Source organism: Anser cygnoides, chromosome 3 (assembly GCF_040182565.1).
Source record: "Anser cygnoides isolate HZ-2024a breed goose chromosome 3, Taihu_goose_T2T_genome, whole genome shotgun sequence".
In the NCBI taxonomy this organism is placed as follows: Eukaryota; Metazoa; Chordata; class Aves; order Anseriformes; family Anatidae; genus Anser; species Anser cygnoides.
In genome coordinates this window covers 118231320-118249028 of record NC_089875.1, presented here as the reverse complement: position 1 = coordinate 118249028, position 17709 = coordinate 118231320, and the positions used below count along the sequence as shown (strand labels likewise).

The 17709-nt window shown below is 36.5% G+C and overlaps 1 long non-coding RNA gene across 2 annotated transcripts in view; it reads right to left on the bottom strand.

Moving 5' to 3' along the window:
* Window positions 1-17709, bottom strand: part of LOC136790549 (uncharacterized) — a 73600-nt gene that overhangs the window by 30410 nt on the left and 25481 nt on the right. The window contains exon 1 of one of the 2 annotated variants that reach the window (XR_010830686.1): window positions 281-2711. The exons of the other annotated variant lie outside the window; for it this stretch is intronic. This is a non-coding gene — a long non-coding RNA (uncharacterized lncRNA). Of the gene's footprint in view, window positions 1-280; window positions 2712-17709 lie in introns of those variants that run through there. 2 annotated transcript variants of the gene reach the window in all.

The window sequence follows — 17709 nt, the reverse complement described above, 5'->3', positions numbered from 1 at the left end:
ACTATCTTACTATTTTCTTATTATTTGACTATTCTATGTGGAATATCTGATTACTAGTAAAATCAGCATAATACCAGTTGTCTTCCTATAGCAACCTGAGAGCTGTAAACCAAATATAACAACTAGATCAGTGAACAGCAACAGTGGAAGCCAGACAGTTTGTCTGATCATCAAAATCTCAGTTTGAAGGACAGATGTTGAGAGACATTGTTTTGGACTTCTGATACTCCAGAGTTTTCAAATGTGTCTAGCAACTAATTCCTGTCCCCCTTGTCCTTACCTTCAAATCAGTTCAAGCAGATATCTCATATTGTCAGATGGATATTGGTAAATTCACTGAGCAGTCATACAAGCATCTGGATAAGAAAAACATCTGGATAAGAAAATCTGAATAAGAAAAAAAATGAATGATCACTACAAGCTGCAGGTGTGCATTGGAAGAATGGGAGATCCACCATCTGCCTTTGCTGCTGAAGCCAGCACGTTATCTAGCTTCTGCCTTTGGGGTCACTGTAACCTGCAAATCTAGTTCCACACTTAGTACCCAGGAATCATACAGATTGCAGAAAATTATCCAATCCAGAAATGAAACAATGCTGATAATCAGGCAACATTTTAATGACAGTGACTTTGACTTAGTTGCTTTCCAGGCTTTGGAAGCAGATTTTGGAAAATATGTTTTTATTGTGATAAATTCATGCAACAAACATAAATGTTCATAGTCTTTCACAGGAGAGACAGGAAAAAAAAATAATAAAAAAATAAAATTCATTACCCAAGGGAAATCTTTTAATAGTAGTAATATTAGCATCAGATGAAACCACCACCAATGTCAAGCTTTACAGAGGCAGACAAATAGTGTGATGCCCATACCTTTGATAACTTACATGCTGAGAAAGTATATCTTCTTTGCCACAAAGACAGGGAAACTGATGAACTAACTGCTAAAAATTGCAGAATTCCTGGTTTCACACACCAGCACCTGTCTTGCCAATGTTTGAGTGAAACCCAGCAGGACTTCCAGGGTCTTCACTACCAGATTACAAAGTTAAGAAATGGCTCATCATAATAAAGTGCAGAAAAGTAGTACTGGTAGGTGTAGAAGATTAATTTTCAATAACACAACGATATTTTTGACCTACAAATTTACACATACACATATATATATATATTTTATATATGCATATGTTCTTTGTAATATAGCACTGGGTGTAGGCTAGTGTTTGTGTCCTGATCTCTTTCTCTGATTTTTAACCGTGTACCCATAAATTATACACTTTTGAGTATGATATGAATATATATATCTGCATATGATATAAATTGCATAAATACAGATGAACTGCTGCAGTTGTAATATCATCGTTAGAGAGTTTAAGCTTTGAAGTCATTCTTTATTACTTGGTTTCTGTGATTTTATGACTTTGATTGCTATAATAACATCAAAACACAGTGCAGCTTTTAAATATATTCACTTCAGTCTTTGTTCTTAAAAGAGACCAGTTATTTATTTCTGTCTTCTGAAGAATCTCATAATTCTAGTAAGGAGCTGAGTGTCAGGAATGCTATATTGTGACGAAGGATTCATGTCCATACAGGTTTCTACATGCTGAACATATGTGTGTAATTTGTTTTATGTATATGCACTTTTGTACATGTTTGTGTCTATGTTAAAGAAAATCAAACATTAAGAAAGTGTAGTTTCTGTATATGCATGTTACCAGTATAAACAAAAAATATGTCTGGTGAGCATTTTGCAAATCTGACTTTATATTTATAAATCTGAAAGTTTTGACAGCATAAAAACAAAACAAAACACCTATTATGTTGTATTCTTTTTGGATTTTATGTTAAATCTAGATTTTTACTCATGTAAATGGCTACAATGAATGAAATTCATTCCGTCATGAAAGCTCTACTAATGGATGAATTTATGATGTTCTTTTCTGGGGTATAAGTAGTTCTGTAGGGTTTAAGATTCCAAATACCTCTTTTGTATTTGTATGAAATAATTTTGTTAAATACTGCCCCAACTGGACATTCTTTTGATAATATTATGATTGACATAATACCTTGTTTGTTTGTTTTTTTAGCTTTTTTTCATAGAATCGTAGAATCATGGGTTGAAAGGGACCTCAAAGACCACCTAGTTCCAACCCCCCCACCATAAGCAGGGATACCACCCTGATCAGGTTGCTCAGGGTCTCATCTAACCTGGTCTCGAACACCTCCAGGGTGTTTTGTTTTATAAAGAAATTTTATTTTATAAAGAAATTTTTATACGATCACAGTCTTCATTTGTCAGCCTGTCCAGTAGTATCTCCCCCACACACCTCTCTTTCTGCTCAACAGTGTGAGAATTCATCAGGAAATTTAGACCAAAGTGGTAGAAACGTATGCTTCTCAAAGATGAAAGGTCACTACAAGTGTCATGAAATCCAACAGATGAGTACAGGAGAGACATCCAAGCTAGTGCCCCAATCACAAAGAAGGTTTTCAACGTGAGTTTAGCAGCTAGCTAAACTTCTTAGCCTCCTTGCTGACCAGCTACCATGCTTCTAACTGGAAGAGGAAAATGTCATCATATGGACTGAATTTCCCAAGCCCTATAATTGCCAGCCAGAGGAGGGTGGAGAGGATGTGTTTGTATGTATGCAGAAAGAGAAGAACAAAGTGGGGACTGATGAAATGGTGGGGATAAGGAGTCTCTACGGGAATTTTTATAGTAACTTTTACAGATTACAGTGTGCTGTGATACAGATTAAAAATATGTACAAACACAGGTATTCTTCTTCCTATGTTCATGGAGAACCAGATTGGGTGGCACTTTGGGCAACCAGGAGGTGTCCCACCTACTGCAGGGTATGTGGAACTAGGTGATCTTTAAGGTCTCTTCCAACCCAAACCAGTCTATGATTCTGTGATTATGCGAGAGATTCATCTGCTGGAAGCATGCTGTTTTCTGGAAATATTTTTCACTGAAAAAAAAAAAAAACAACTAAAAAAAAAACCAAAACTTTTTGCTTACATTGGTATGGATATGACCTGATAACACCTAAAAACTCCAAACCTCCTCACCACAAGATACAAAGAACCAAGAATATATAGCTGTATGAGCTGGGGAGACATCAAAAATGCATCTCAAGTGGTTGTGATTCATGGTTCTGCAGGTCCCCATGAGACCCACACCAAAACAGTGTCTTTCTGCTTCACTGTCTCAGATTCTTTACTTTTCTACATTTCCTCAGTGAATGACTCATTCTCTGCTCCTCTTTACAAGGACATAAAGCCGGACTAAGTTCATTTCAGTCCCTGCAGACAGATAATGATGGAACTGGGATCAAAATCAAGATGAATGAGATGCCACAAGGAATGGAAAAAGCTCCCAGGAGAAAGCATTTAAAATAGTATCATTGGGCTATTGAAAAAGTCCTTGTTATCACAATTTTAGTTACAAAAGGACTCAAGAAAAATGATAACAAATATAAAATAAATCATAAAAGCTTCCATTATTTAACTTCCAGCTGGAAGTGAATTAAAATATCAGGTTAAAAATCACCACAATCTGTCAATATCAGTGGCTCAGAATGTAGTTTTGTGCACAGCTCAAGAGAAGGCATAGGTTCTCCTCAAACCTCATAAGCAGTTAACCTTTTCTTTCAGTCAGCATAGCAGATGTGTAATATGGGACAACCATATCTCACAGTAAAAAATATTATTATTATTATTAATAATAATATAATATATAATATATAATATATAATATAATATATAAAATATAAAATATAAAATATAATATATAATATATAATATATAATATATATACTATATACTATATAATATATAATATATATTATATATATATTATATATATTATATATATATTATATATTATATATTATATATATAAATATATATATATAAAAATAATAATAATAAAGTTTGTGAGGCTAAAGTTACTAAAATGCTTGCTTTTCACTCCAAAAGTCAAAATACTAGTATAGCTCTATACTTCTAGCATAAATGATTAAAAAGAGAGAAAAATCCTGTATCTCTTGAAATAAATACCAAAACTATTACTAACATTAAAACCAGGATTTCAAGTCTGTATGATCCACACTTCTGTTTTCTTTGGTTTAAAGTAAAAGGTATTTCTTCTTTGTCCTATAGAAATATAGGACATAAATTTTCCTTTTGTCCTGTAGAGGGAAAAAAGAGAAAATATGCAGGAGATACACATTTGCTATGGTGACCAGAACACACATATGCAGAGGATGACTATTACACATCTAAGCAGCTTCATTTTCTTGTTCCCGAGGCCTCAAAGATTCTATCCAGCTGTGTTTTCACCTGAGGTTCCCAAATTTCTGAGAGACAGATTTTAAATATGAAATCAGCTTTATAAAAGTTATTCTTATATATCCTGCATTAATGTAGTTTACAATCAACTTAAATCACAGTGTTTTTTTGTTTGTTTTTTTTGTTTGTTTGTTTTCCTGAAATATGGAGATCTTTTTTCATTATTATGCAAACATTAGAAATAGTTTTACTAATTATTTGATAAAGCATCCCAAGAAAGTATGAGGATGGAACACTTATTCCCAGTGATGATAATTGTGCTCAATTTTGGATACAAGTTGAATACTAATTTGACAACTTTTTCTAAATTCAATCCTTGTCTATAATAACCACCTTAGCTTAGGTCAGTGGTCTTGAAGCAACATACAGAAATCCTAACTGATTTCAACATTTTTTATCTTCCCTGGAATTATGCATAAAATCTATATCTCTCCTGTGAGACCATCTCGAATAAATTGCATTAATTCTTATATTTGCTGAAACCATCTTTCTCTTTCTAAGCCACATGCATCCAATTATGTGAAATGGGAAATGCTTTAAAATACCACATTCTGGCATGAAGTGTTTGAAAATCTTTGGGGGATGTTAGTTTGTCTTTAATAACAAGTCCTGAATTGTGCCTAGTGGGCCTCTTCTCTGAAAACAAAAATTCCAAACTGCTATTAAAAAATAAATAAATAAATAAATAAATCTCATGGCTACTATCTGTCAAATGAAGAATGATTCTGAAACTGGGAAGAAAGGATGAAGGGTAAGGAAACAAATTAATTCAAACAGAAAAGATGTTTGTATTTATTTCAATAAATAAAAGTGGAAAAGATATTTTATTTTTATTCCCTGCTTTCTGAACATTTACAATTTACAGTTCCTCAGTATTTGCATGGGTTTTTTTTTGCCTTTTTTGGGGAGGGGGAGGCTGGGGGGGGTGGGGGGGAGGATTGTTTTTGTTTAATTAGAGCTGTGATAATTCCCTGGGGGTGGGGAGGGGAAGAAAGAAGAAAAAGACTTTTAAGAGTTTCTGCTAGGCATATAAAATGCCTCTTTGTTCTGCACTGTGCTACATTTTCCCTCTGTCAGACACACCATGGAGAACGTCAGTGAGCATTGGTGGGTTGTTTAGTGAGTACATTTTATTTTCAAAAATTATTTTCTTCCTAAGGTACCAAACAACACTTGAATAATCTTGTTTTATTTTGTGTCAGACAGGCATTTGCTTCTGGGTGTAAGAAAAGTGCAAATTAGCAACCAAACATCAGAAGAAAGAATAAGAGAGGTCCCCATTGAATAGTGTGTTTTCTTTTTCTTTTTCTTTTTTTTTTTTTTTTTCCTGGAATCTGAAAATGTATCTATGGGGGGAACAGGAGACAAAATATTATTGCCAATAATGTTCATATGATGAGTGCAATCCTGCACCTAAAGGAAGTTGCACAGCCTCCATTGGAAATCATGGAGGTGTTACCTTTGTCTCTGAAGACAGATAGGTATGAAAATAAGGATATTGGACTGGAAGATATATCCTGCATTTCCAAGTTTCTTCCCCAGTAATTGCAGAAGCATATTATGATCCCTATAATAAATGTACCAAGTTCCATATGAAAAATAATTAGGCTTTGGGGGTGTTTTTCTGCTCCTAGTAGTTGTACTGCAGGACTGTTCCAAAACCTTCCTCCTCTGGTATTTTATGGTTCTACTCCAAATTTCCGTGATAAATATACTCATGGGAATTTTACACCCAGTTATTCTTGGGCCAAAACTGCTCTTTGATGTGAATAGTCATTCTCTATTTCTAGTGTACACATCCTTCTGTATTTATAGAGTGGGATAAAAAATATCCTACAAAGGATGAGTGGGAAATGCACATGGTGTATCTCATTTGGGACATGTTAGAATCTTTAATATAGCTTCTAGCTGCCCCACTTGCTTTATTCAAATGCCATTTCCAGATCCCTGAGGATTCTTGACCCCAGTGCCATTTCTTGAGACCAACAATCGCTGTAGACTCTGGACAGACACAGCACCTCTAGAGCAAAATGAGAAGACACATCTACCCAGTTTACAATAAAACTGATGGTGTTACCTGCACAATCTTTGTCATTTTGCCCATGTTTTCTCTATTTCAGAAGTTGAATATAAATGAGTAGCTCCACCTTCTAGATTTAGGCAACAGAAACATCAATATCCTCCTTTGGGCTGACTCAAAGCCACTTTATAGCCACTGGGGGAGGATATGATTCACTTGATCTCTATGTCATGAAATGAATCACAACCCAGGTGTGGTTGTTTGTTGTTTTTATGTTGTTGTTGTTGGTAGTGATGTAGTTTACTTCATTTTTTTTTCCAGTAAAGAAAATCTATATTGGATTCTCAAATGTAGTTGTCTATGCAGTCTATAAAAGCATCTAGATGAAAGCTGTCCACTCTCTCATATAAACATATTCCTAATTCTGTAACATCATTGTATGTTTGTTCTGTCTTTCCCTGTTCTTTTCCTGCTCCTTCCTTTCAGTTTCCAAAATCTATCCTCAAGCAATCGTTTTCTTTTCCTGCTTGCTTTTTCTACCTTCCTTTTTATTTATGTCCTTTTTTGCTGCTATGTGCTTCTCTTCTCCACCTTCATTATCTGTTCATTTTCTCTGCATCCAAGTCAAGCTATTTCTACTCCCACAATGCACAGAAAAGCAGAGAGCCCACTTAATTAGCCCCATAAAGGCATTGTTTATTCCCGGAATTGTCACCTTCACTGTTTCATACCCACGTATATTTGTTTACTTTTGTTTAACAGGTTTTGATATGAAACCCATTGATATCTTTGGAGCGCTGACTTCAGCAGGCTTCAGGTCAAGTCCAGCAGCAAGGCCAAGATTAAAACCTCTTTGCAAAAGTTACATAACTACTATGGTTTGGGAACAACTGTGAAAAACCATAGCTGTGAAAGATATCGAAATATACAGAGAAGAGGTTAACAGTGTGCAGAGGAAATATTCGCGGAAGTAAATGGGGGAGTCTTTGGCTACTACATGATCTGAAGTTCCTTTAGTCAGCAAAAGTTTTTCTGTCATCTTTTAACTTTAGATGTGCCCCAGGTGTTCAAGCTGAAACTTGATCAACAGTGTCATTGACTTTCTAACTCATTGATTTTATGATCTTAACCTTGATGTTGACTAACTCCTTCAAATAGCTCAGGTTTTAACATACTGTGGGTTTGTTTGTTTGTTTGTTTTTGTCTGTTTATTTTTGTTTTTTAAAGCTAATCTGAATCAAGAATTAAACAACTAAATTCAAATAATTAAGTTCAATCTTCAAACTCAGAAAATATTCACATTAGTGTTAATTACCTGGACAAACAGGCTATCCTTTATTTTTCACAAGTCATTACTCCTTGATCAAAGACATTTGACCCACCTGCATTAGATCAAAGAAAATCTCCTTCAATGATAATGAAGCCTTAATACCCATCCCCTTTAAACAATCCAAGTTAATATTTAAAAGATGTCTTATGCAATTTAACACTCTCCTTAATTGTATTATTATTATTCATCTTTGTACTTCAGTATTGCAGATGTCTATCTTCTTTATGTCTGTCAGCAGATGAACTGCAACTGAACCCAAGAAACAGATCAATCTTTTTGAACTTGCTCTGACTAGGTAGAAAGGCCATCCCAAGAATTCAGGCATTAACCCTGGATTTGGAAAATGAGGAGGGCCATCTCTGAGTTGCTTAAGTCTTGTATGGCATTGAGGAAATTGTTTTGGTCTAGACTGGACTCTCTAACTATTCTTAAATGACAATTACATTAGCCTTTATGTTGTTTGGCCCCAGAAAGGGATTCAGAGTCCATGCTGTTGGGCTCCTCTCAATCCCAGGAACACTTCAAATCAACTACTTTGTCTGTGTTGGGACAGGTAATTTGCTTTGTGCTTAAATATCAGAGAACAAGGGAGTCACTCTTTCGTAAGGGAAGAGGAGCCAGAAGCCACTGGTGACAGCAGGACTGACAAAGAGAGACAGCAGATTCACCAACAAAAGGGACAGTCCCACAGTATTTGAGTATGGTGACCTGAGCAGGTCTTGTGATGATAACCAGGTTCAGCCGAGAGTCCAAATCACCATTTAAGAATATGGTTGCATGGCAGGTCCAAGATCAAGTCACAAAGGCAACTATGTGGGTCAGGTCTGTGTCTGCATCAACAGATTACAGTCAAGCATGGCCTGCTGAGGACAGTCATCTATATTGTCAATATTGACATAGCCAAGCTGAATGTTTTGAGCAGACGGTCTGCACATGTCCCTCAACGCCCCCCCCCCCCCCCCCTCCCCCCCCAAAAAAAAGACAGAAACTGGTAATACATAAAGCATATATAAAGCACCTTGTCTCAAAGACATGTTTTGAAGAAAACCACAAAAACAATTGTGAGGTATATGCCAGGTATTATGGCAGATTAGTGAAAGCAGAAATAGGACTAGCAAATTCGTCAAATCTCATTTGCTGCTAATTAATTCAAGTCACCAAACTTAATCTTAGAATAGATTTTAGGATTGCACCTGCTCCTTCCCTCCAGTACTTCTGGAAAATTACAGCTTGTGTTCCATTAGGGGCATTGTATCTTATTACCATTCATGAAAAGGTACAGTCACAAAAGTCATTCTGAGCCTTCCTGTTTCCAGGGGTGAATATATTGAGCTAGGGCACTGAAGCAAATAGTGTTTCTGTGCTAAAGTTAATATGGCTGAGAAAAGTCTGTGGTTCACAGTGCAAGAAGAGTTTTAATTGGTAGGTGACAAGAATGATCAGTATACTGGAAGAATTTTTCACGTGAGGAAATAACAGATCTATAAGATCTATAAGTTATGAGATCTGATATAAGAAAGAATAATCTGCTAAAGAGAAGAATGCTATGTTTGTCTCTGGAACTTGGGACAAGAGGGCTTCACACAAAACATTTTAAATGGATTTAACACATATAAATAGTCCGTGATATCAGCAAATAACATATTTATAATTACAGCAGTGAAGATTTTAGTTAGAAATATAAGCCTGAGAAGGACATAAAACAAAAGACTTGCTACAAGACATAAGACCACCACAGTTAATGAGATTAGAAAACAAATTATTTTAGGAGAAATTATTTTGACTTTGCTTCTCACAGCAGCCACTTTTGCCAAACATGTTTCATACAGCTTCATTTGTCTTCACTCAGAGAGAGGAAGCTGAGCTTTTGGGTTCATTGTACTGCACCATTAAGTAAAATCCTAATGGAAGAAACTGTCCACTTTATTAGTCAAAACTGAAATATAAGATGCACACCAAGGATGCTTCACACAACTTCTCAGAAGTATCAAAGAGATCAGGAAAAAAAAAAAAAAAGGAAAGCATTTGTTTCCAAACCTTATTCTTTTGGTGATTGTTATTAGCCCTTCCTACCTCCTGACATGGTTCAGAGAAAAAGGAAAGACCAAATTGGAAGGGAACTGTTGCATACTCTCCAACTGGAACAGAGATATGAATGAATATCTTCCCATGTTAAGTAGCACCAAAGACCTCGACTACCAGGAGAAAGTGGGGCTTTGAGGTGCTTCTCTCCCAGAGAGTGACAGGAATGGCTGACCTCATTAAACTCTGCCTTCATAAGCAAGGAACTAGGAACTTATGAGAGGTTAAGGAGACAGAGCTATATGCACAGGTCAGTATAACAGGCAGAAAAAAAAAAAAAAAAAAGGACCTGTATATTAGGCAGTAAAATCTCTTATAATGAGGGCATAGCTACAGCTCAACAACATCTGAAGGGAATATATCTCCATGGAGAACTCCTATTCTCTGCATTCCCTTTTTCATTATCATTTTATCCATTAGTGTAATTTCTCCGTTATAGAAAATGAATGTCAGAAACCAGAATGCTTTGCTTTATTTGTACCCAAGCCAGTGCCAATCAATACCAGAAGTATTCCCAGTGCCCTGTCAATGCACTTCAACCCTACCTTGTTGAGAGTCCTTCTTAATTGACTCCAGTGAAGCAAATCCAATTTCCACATTCTCAGTCCTTGTACACATATGCTAAGACAGCTAAATTTAAACTATTTCTGCTCAGTTTTGTGGTGTCTACTCTGACACACACGACAGAATGAGATCACCTGAATTTGCTTTATATCTCATTTTTAAGACCATTTAATTGGAATGATTTTCTGCCATTGTTTCTGGGTGATATTAAAGTGATATCCTAGAGGAAAAAAACAAATACATTATTCTATCCCATCATCAACTCTCTCTGAAACCACCTTCTTTACTTTTACTGCCGGATCTGATTTATTTCCGAGACATAAGTGTCAATAACTTGTTTTTGATGGGCGAAATACTGCCAGAAAAATGGATATAGTTGAACATTAGGCTATAAAGTGGGGTATGAAGTATAATTCAGATGGGCTTCATGACACTTGTCCCTCATATGACACACATTTTTTCATTTCCAATTTCATTGGAACAAGGAGAAAAAACTGTTTCCAATCTGTCCCACCTCATAAAAATAGACCTGTGTTTAATTCTTCAGGACCTAAAATTATCCTTTAGATATTGTCAACCAATCATCCAAGGAAAACGGTCATGGACAAAGTAATAGAGAAATCTTCTAGATACAGAGATGACTAAAATATTGCTGTAGCTCCAGTTTTAATGACAGCACTCAAAGTATTAGGGGAAAGCTAAATGCAGTGATAATAGTGGGATCGTCTGGCATATCCTTTTATTTTTTTTTTTTTAGTAAATGGTGTAGTTTATCTGTATATTGCTGCAATTTATACATATAAATGATTTCACCAAAAGAAAGAGCTAATGATAGTCCTCCTATATATCCAGTGGAGAAACTGCACTCTTAGAAAGAGAGCATCAAAGCACTGCTTGGTTATAAATGATTTTAAAATGGAAAGAAAAACATTTTCTTTTTATGCATGGATACCTTGGTTTGTGTTTGTCTGGTGAGCAGCAGCCTCAAAGCCTTGATGTACCCTGGCTTGTGTTTAATTGCTATTTCTGCAACAAGGACAGAAAACCAAAAGCAAAAAACCAGCAGCCCAAGAGCCACCTATGGTTCAGATCATCTTCTAGGTGAGTTCTGGACATTTTTGTAGGCAGGCTGCTAATTATATCAAAGCAAAGCTGCGGACTTGATGAGGCGATTTATTTGGAGCAAAGGCTGGCAGTCTTCAACATGGGAAGCACTTGAACTAAAAGCTCCAGTTTCATGCTAGGTTTTCTTTCTAAGTATCAGGGTCACATCATAATGATTGAGCAGGTATAGAAACACTAGAACCAGATGGAGAGTCTCTAACATGTATTCTCACTTACTTGATGAATTATCTTCAAAGAAAATTGCCTTGTAAGTAAGTAAGTGTTCCAAATTGAAATTAAAAAAAAAAAAAAGTCAGGTAGACATTTTTTTCTTTGTGCAAATAAAGTTGAGGAAAGGAATTGTTTGACTCAGTTAGAAACCATTGAACCTTTTCTCAGGATTGAAATCATATTAATTACCATGAAGTCCTTAAGGTTCTAAATTTGGAGTTGCAATCCTCTTTGAATTCTTGTCCCAGTGTAGTGGTAGTTGCATTAACATTAGCGGGAGCTGAGCTAGATCATGAAAGTCTCACAAACTGTATTTAAGCCAACACAGGGTACAGTCATACACAGTGGCTGTTTTCAAGGTTTACAGCTGGTGATGTAGATTCTTTGTTGACTCTGATTTCTCAATCTCTCTATTTGTAGTAGACAACATAATCCTTTCCTTGCTTCTTCTGTAGTCACGTTAAATTTGGCATTGGTCCTTATTTCAGCTATGATGATTTAGATCTTTAGTAGGAGTAGAAAACACTAATTGTGGAAGACTTTATTAGAGTTCTGTTACTGACTTTAGCTACTCTGGAAATGCTCAGCAGATCTGCAGTGGCTAAGAAATAGTTGTGTATATCTGCATAGATCCACAGAAGATAGTGAAGTCATTCTGTAACAGCTGAGAACATGGTCCCTTGAGCCAACTCTATGCCTGATATAGCTCCACAGGAATGAACGAACACACACCGCATAAACCCATTTCCAGAGCTACAAGTTAAAAAGCGCTATCTATTGACTGCTATAACAGAACTGAAAGAGACTATTTTTTTGAATATTAGCTTACAAGGTAAAGAAAAGGATCCTGATTTGACCCTGAAGGATTAAGATCCAAGATTTTTTTTCTGATTTGCCCACCCTGTAGCATCATAGCATATAAATCATCACACACAAACACAGTCACACAAAAAGGTCTTTTATCTTTTACATTTTCAGAAACAAATTAAAATTGTAGGGTAAAACATAAAGTTTCATCCTTATATACAAACCTGGCTGAACACCACGTTCAAAAAGAATAGATTTAATTGTGAAAAAAAAAAAAAAAAAAGTGCTATGAGTGGAATTGGTCTCACCTATGTCAAATTCAATTTATCTTTGCCACAGTTTATTATATTAATGGATTAAAATTGATTTATATGAAACCTGCTTAATCCAAAAATAAGCCTTGATGAATCAATTTGTATTATGGAGGTAAGACTTGTGAGTAGAAGAAAGATCATGTCTGAGAAAAGCAGTTGTAAGTAATATTCACCAATTCAGCTCCAGATTTGTGCTAGAATGCAAAAATAATGAGAACATTATTGACTAGAAACCACAGAACTTTATGAGTTGAAATCAAAGTTGAGCTTCAAGAGATGTTATATTTACTCAGTCTTGTGTTTAGGGTCTTCACTTTTATTTCTCTCTGCTCACTGTTGCAACTTATTTCATCTGTCTTTAGATATTATAAGTTAGGTACCTAGCCTAGACTGAATCAACAATCAGTGGAGAAATCTAGACATTTTGAAGTGTGATTAGGCAAGATTATTTGTCTCCTGAAGACGCGTTTTTCTCCCCTTATTGACTGTCAAGGCAGTTTAGATAATTGACTTTGTGTAATTTATGGTGAAGTAAAAAGCCCATGTCTTTATAATCAAGAGATAGAGAGTTCCACTGCTCTTGGTCCGCTGAAGACAGTGGAGTCATTTGTTGAACAGTTGAAAAATGCGTCTTTTCTCTGAAGTTGAAAGTCCAGTAGGTTAGTCATCAGCAATAGGAATGCAAACCATATTCTGCAAAAGTTTTTCTGCTGTGACTTTACTATATTTGCCTGTTGATTTAGAGAAATCGACATGAGTTATTATTATTAATAATTAATTAATAATTAATAATAATAATAATATAATTAACCCTCTCTGTCCTATATTTTATGTACTTGGCTTTCTCTCTCAAGCCAAGATCACTTCAGCCACCTGTTGTTTCCCAACTGGAAAGATAAAATCCCTACTGATCGATTGATTGATTGATTTGACATTTCTGTAGCAGAAGTTGGTAGTAAAGCTCATCCTAATCCTTCTGGCTCCAGAGAAAAGAATCTTAAATACTTTTCCCCTGTGTTCCTTGCTCTAGCAAGAGCAAATGTTTCTTTCTTGGTAAAGATTAAGGCCAAAGAGGTCAACTGATTCTCCGTTCCAAAACCTGTACAGAATTCCATATAATTACCAATCTATTCATGTCAACAAATTGTATTTGACTGCTGTATCTTTCCCAGAGGATAGTCTTTGTTTAAAGATATTTGGAGTTAGAAAACAGTAATTCTTAGAGTGGTTTCATGCTAAGGTTTAACCTTATTACTCGTTTGAAAGTTCTTGATTTTGAACTGTGGGCATTGCTTGACGCTATGCCTCATTTTACCAAAAAAAAATAACCCTTTATAATCTGATGTTTGCTCCTCCTGTTATCATACTATTCTTTCTGATAATTGATCTGAACAATCAACATTCTACATTCTAAACCATTATTCTGGACTTAGAATTTTCACAGTCCTTAACTCTATCTTCTCCACCTTTTAAATTTTTTCCATTACCAGAAAAGGTAATGGTATTCCTCTGTGGACAAAAACAATACCATGTGCAGGGGTAAGGGGTAAGTTTCCTACATTTCTTCTATTCATGACTGGCTTGTTTATTCATCTAGAGGCTCATTCACTTTTTAAATGCCAACAGTGTATCTTATTTTTGTTCCTACTTCATGGAACTTTTTAGAAAATCTGATTTGCAAAACACATTCTGTTACCTTCAGGCACTATCTACATTTTCATCCCTAGATATACAGCTTTTAATGCATTAGAAGTTGTATGTTTTAATCAATTATTTTAGCAAACAATTTAGATTATTTTATATGACATGTTCCCCGTGGGTGACCTCTGTTCACAAATATTGCAGGGAGAAAGAACTAGTTAGTTAATGGACATTGGTTATTGTGATGTGTATAAATTAAGTACAGGCTGGGATATTAAAGAATCTTTCGCATGACATTCAGCAAGGCTAAGGGCCTGGTCCTGCACTTGGGTCATAACAAGAAAGTAATAAAAATCCCATGCAGCAATATAGGCTTAGGGAAGAGTAGCTGGAAAACTGCCTGGCAGAAAAGATAGCCAGCTGAACACAAGCCAGCAGTGTGCCCAGGTGGCCAAGAAGGCTGGTGCTCTTCTGGCATGCATCAGAGAGAGTGACTGTCCCCTAGTACTTTGAGTACTGTGTTCATTTTTGGGCTCCTCAATACAAGGATATTGAGTTGCTGGAATGCATTCAGAGTAGAGCAACAAAGTTGATGAAGAGATTAGAAAACAAGTTGTATCAAGAACAGCTGAGGGATGGGAACTGTTTAGCATGGAAATGAGAAAGCTGAGGGAGACCTCATTGCTCTCTACAACTACCCGAAAGTAGGTTGTAGTGAGATGGGTGTCAGTCTCTTTTCTAATGTGAAAAGTGGTAGGATGCAAGGAAACAAGGCTACAGGCAGACGGGATGACAGATTGGAGAGCAGCCACGTGGAAAGGAGTCTGGGGGTTCTGGCTGACAGCAAGGTTGGCACCCAAAAGGGCCCTGGGTTGCATCAGGCACAGCACTGCTAGCTAGTCGAGGGGAGTGATTGTACCACTCTGCTCTGCACTCACCTTGAGTACGGTGTGTTGTTTTGGGCACCACAGTATAAGGACAGAAAACTACTAGAGAGCATTCAAAGGAGTTCTGCAAAGATGATGAAGGGTCTAGAGAGGAAATCATTTGAGGAGCAGCTGCAGTCAATTGGATTGTTCAGCCTGAAGAAGAGGAGATAGGGGAGGCCTCATGGCAGCCTGCAGCTCCCTCACAATTGGAGCGGAGGGGCAGGGACTGAGCTCTGCTCTATGGGGACAGCGACAGGACCCAAGGGTCCCATGGAGCTGGGACAGGGGAGGGTCAGGCTGGGTGTTAGGAAAAGGTTCTTCACCGAGAAGGTGGTCAGGCACTGGAACAGGCTGCCCAGGAAAGTGGTAACCACACTAAAAATGCTGGAGTTCAAGAAGTGTTTGTACAATGCTCTCAAACATATGGTTTGATTTTTGGGTGGTCCTGTGTAGAGCCAGGAGTTAGACTCAGTGATCCTTGTGGGTCCCTTCCAACTTGTGATATTCTATGATCCTCTGATTCTGTGAAATAGAATTCTCCAAGCAATTAGAAGAGAAGAACGTTATCAGGAGTAGTCAACATGGACTCACCAAGGGCAAATCATGCTCAACCAAGCTAGTCCTTCTATGATGTCACCACTGGCTGGGTAGATGAGGGGAGGCAGTGGATGTTGTGCACCTTGACTTCAGCACGGCTTTTGACACTATCTCCAACAACATCTTTGTTATGAAGCTTAGAAAGTGTGGGATGGATAAGAGGACAGTGAGGTGGATTGAGAACTGGCTGACTGGCAGATATCAGATGGTTGTGATTAGTGGTGCAGAGTCTACTTGGAGACCTGTAACTAGCAGTGTTCCCCAGGGGTCAGTATCGGGTCTGGTCTTATTCAACATCTTCATCATGCGTAGCGATAGGACAAGGGGCAATGGCCAAAACTGGCACACAGGAAGTTCCACACAAGCATGCATAAGAACTTCTTAATAGTGAGGGTCAAAGAGCACTAGAAAAGGCTGTCCAGAGAGGTTGTGGAGTCTCCTTCTCTGGAGATATTCAAGACCCGCCTGGGCACTTTCCTACCCAACCTACTGTAGGGAACCTGCTTTTAGCAGGGGGGGTGAAGTCCATGATCTCCAGGGGTCCCTTTCAACACCTATGATTCTGTGATTCTGTGAAACAGTCTCAAGTTGTGCCAGGAGAGGTTTAGTTTGGATATCAGGAAGAATTTCTTCATGGAGAAGGTGGTCAAGCTTTGGAACATGTTGCCCAGGGAAGTGGTGAAATCCGTATCCCTGGAGGTGTATGAGATACAAGTGCATGTGGCATTAAGGGATATGATTTAATGATGGGACTTAGTAATCCCATTTAATGTTTTGGGTTGCTTTTGGGAGTTGAGAAGCTAACTCCATAATTTCTCTGTCTTGTCTTTTAGAATGCTGCAAAGAAAAGGTTGTCTGTTACGTGTGATTTTAGTTTGACTGTACTGATTATTTTTTATGTGACATATATATATCCATATATATATATCCATATCCATATATATCCATATATCCATATATATCCATATATATATATATACATATACATATACATGTATACGTATATGTGTGTATATATATATATTGGGTTTGTGGTATATATGTATACATACATATGTGTCTATATATATATTACAGTGCTATTTATTTCATCTTCCAAATTTACACAATGTAGTCATAAATGAGTCTTGTAGTTTCAGAACTACTCTGTACTTATTCACCTAACATGTATGTTATAGGCATTATTCATTTAAGTATACTTCCTCAATATCGCAGAAAGCACTGTAATCAAATGCGTCATACACCATATGTCAGATTAGTATTTTATGTGTATATATATACGTATATATATACATACATATATATGTATACACATATATATACACACTTATATATGTATACATATATACATATACATGTATACATATATGTGTGTGTGTATATATATATATATATAGGGATGTGGTTCAAAATACATATGGTATCTTGCCTGAGAAGAGTGACTGGGTTGAGAACATAGACCATTGATCTTACTGGTTTTAGCAAGCTAATAAAGATAGAAATTGTTATTATGTAGATGATATTATTCATATTTATGTAAGTCTGATGTTATACTAAATGGCTCTAATCATGCAGATGTCAGGCTGAAAGTTTTAATTGAATTTTAAAGCAATTTTTCACAGTGACTTGGGGAAAAGAATAATGATTAGATATTACATCTATTATTCCAAAAATTCCATCTCTCACCATTTCTGTCATAGTCTTAAAAATATCAGAGGTAACTGGAGCCTGACC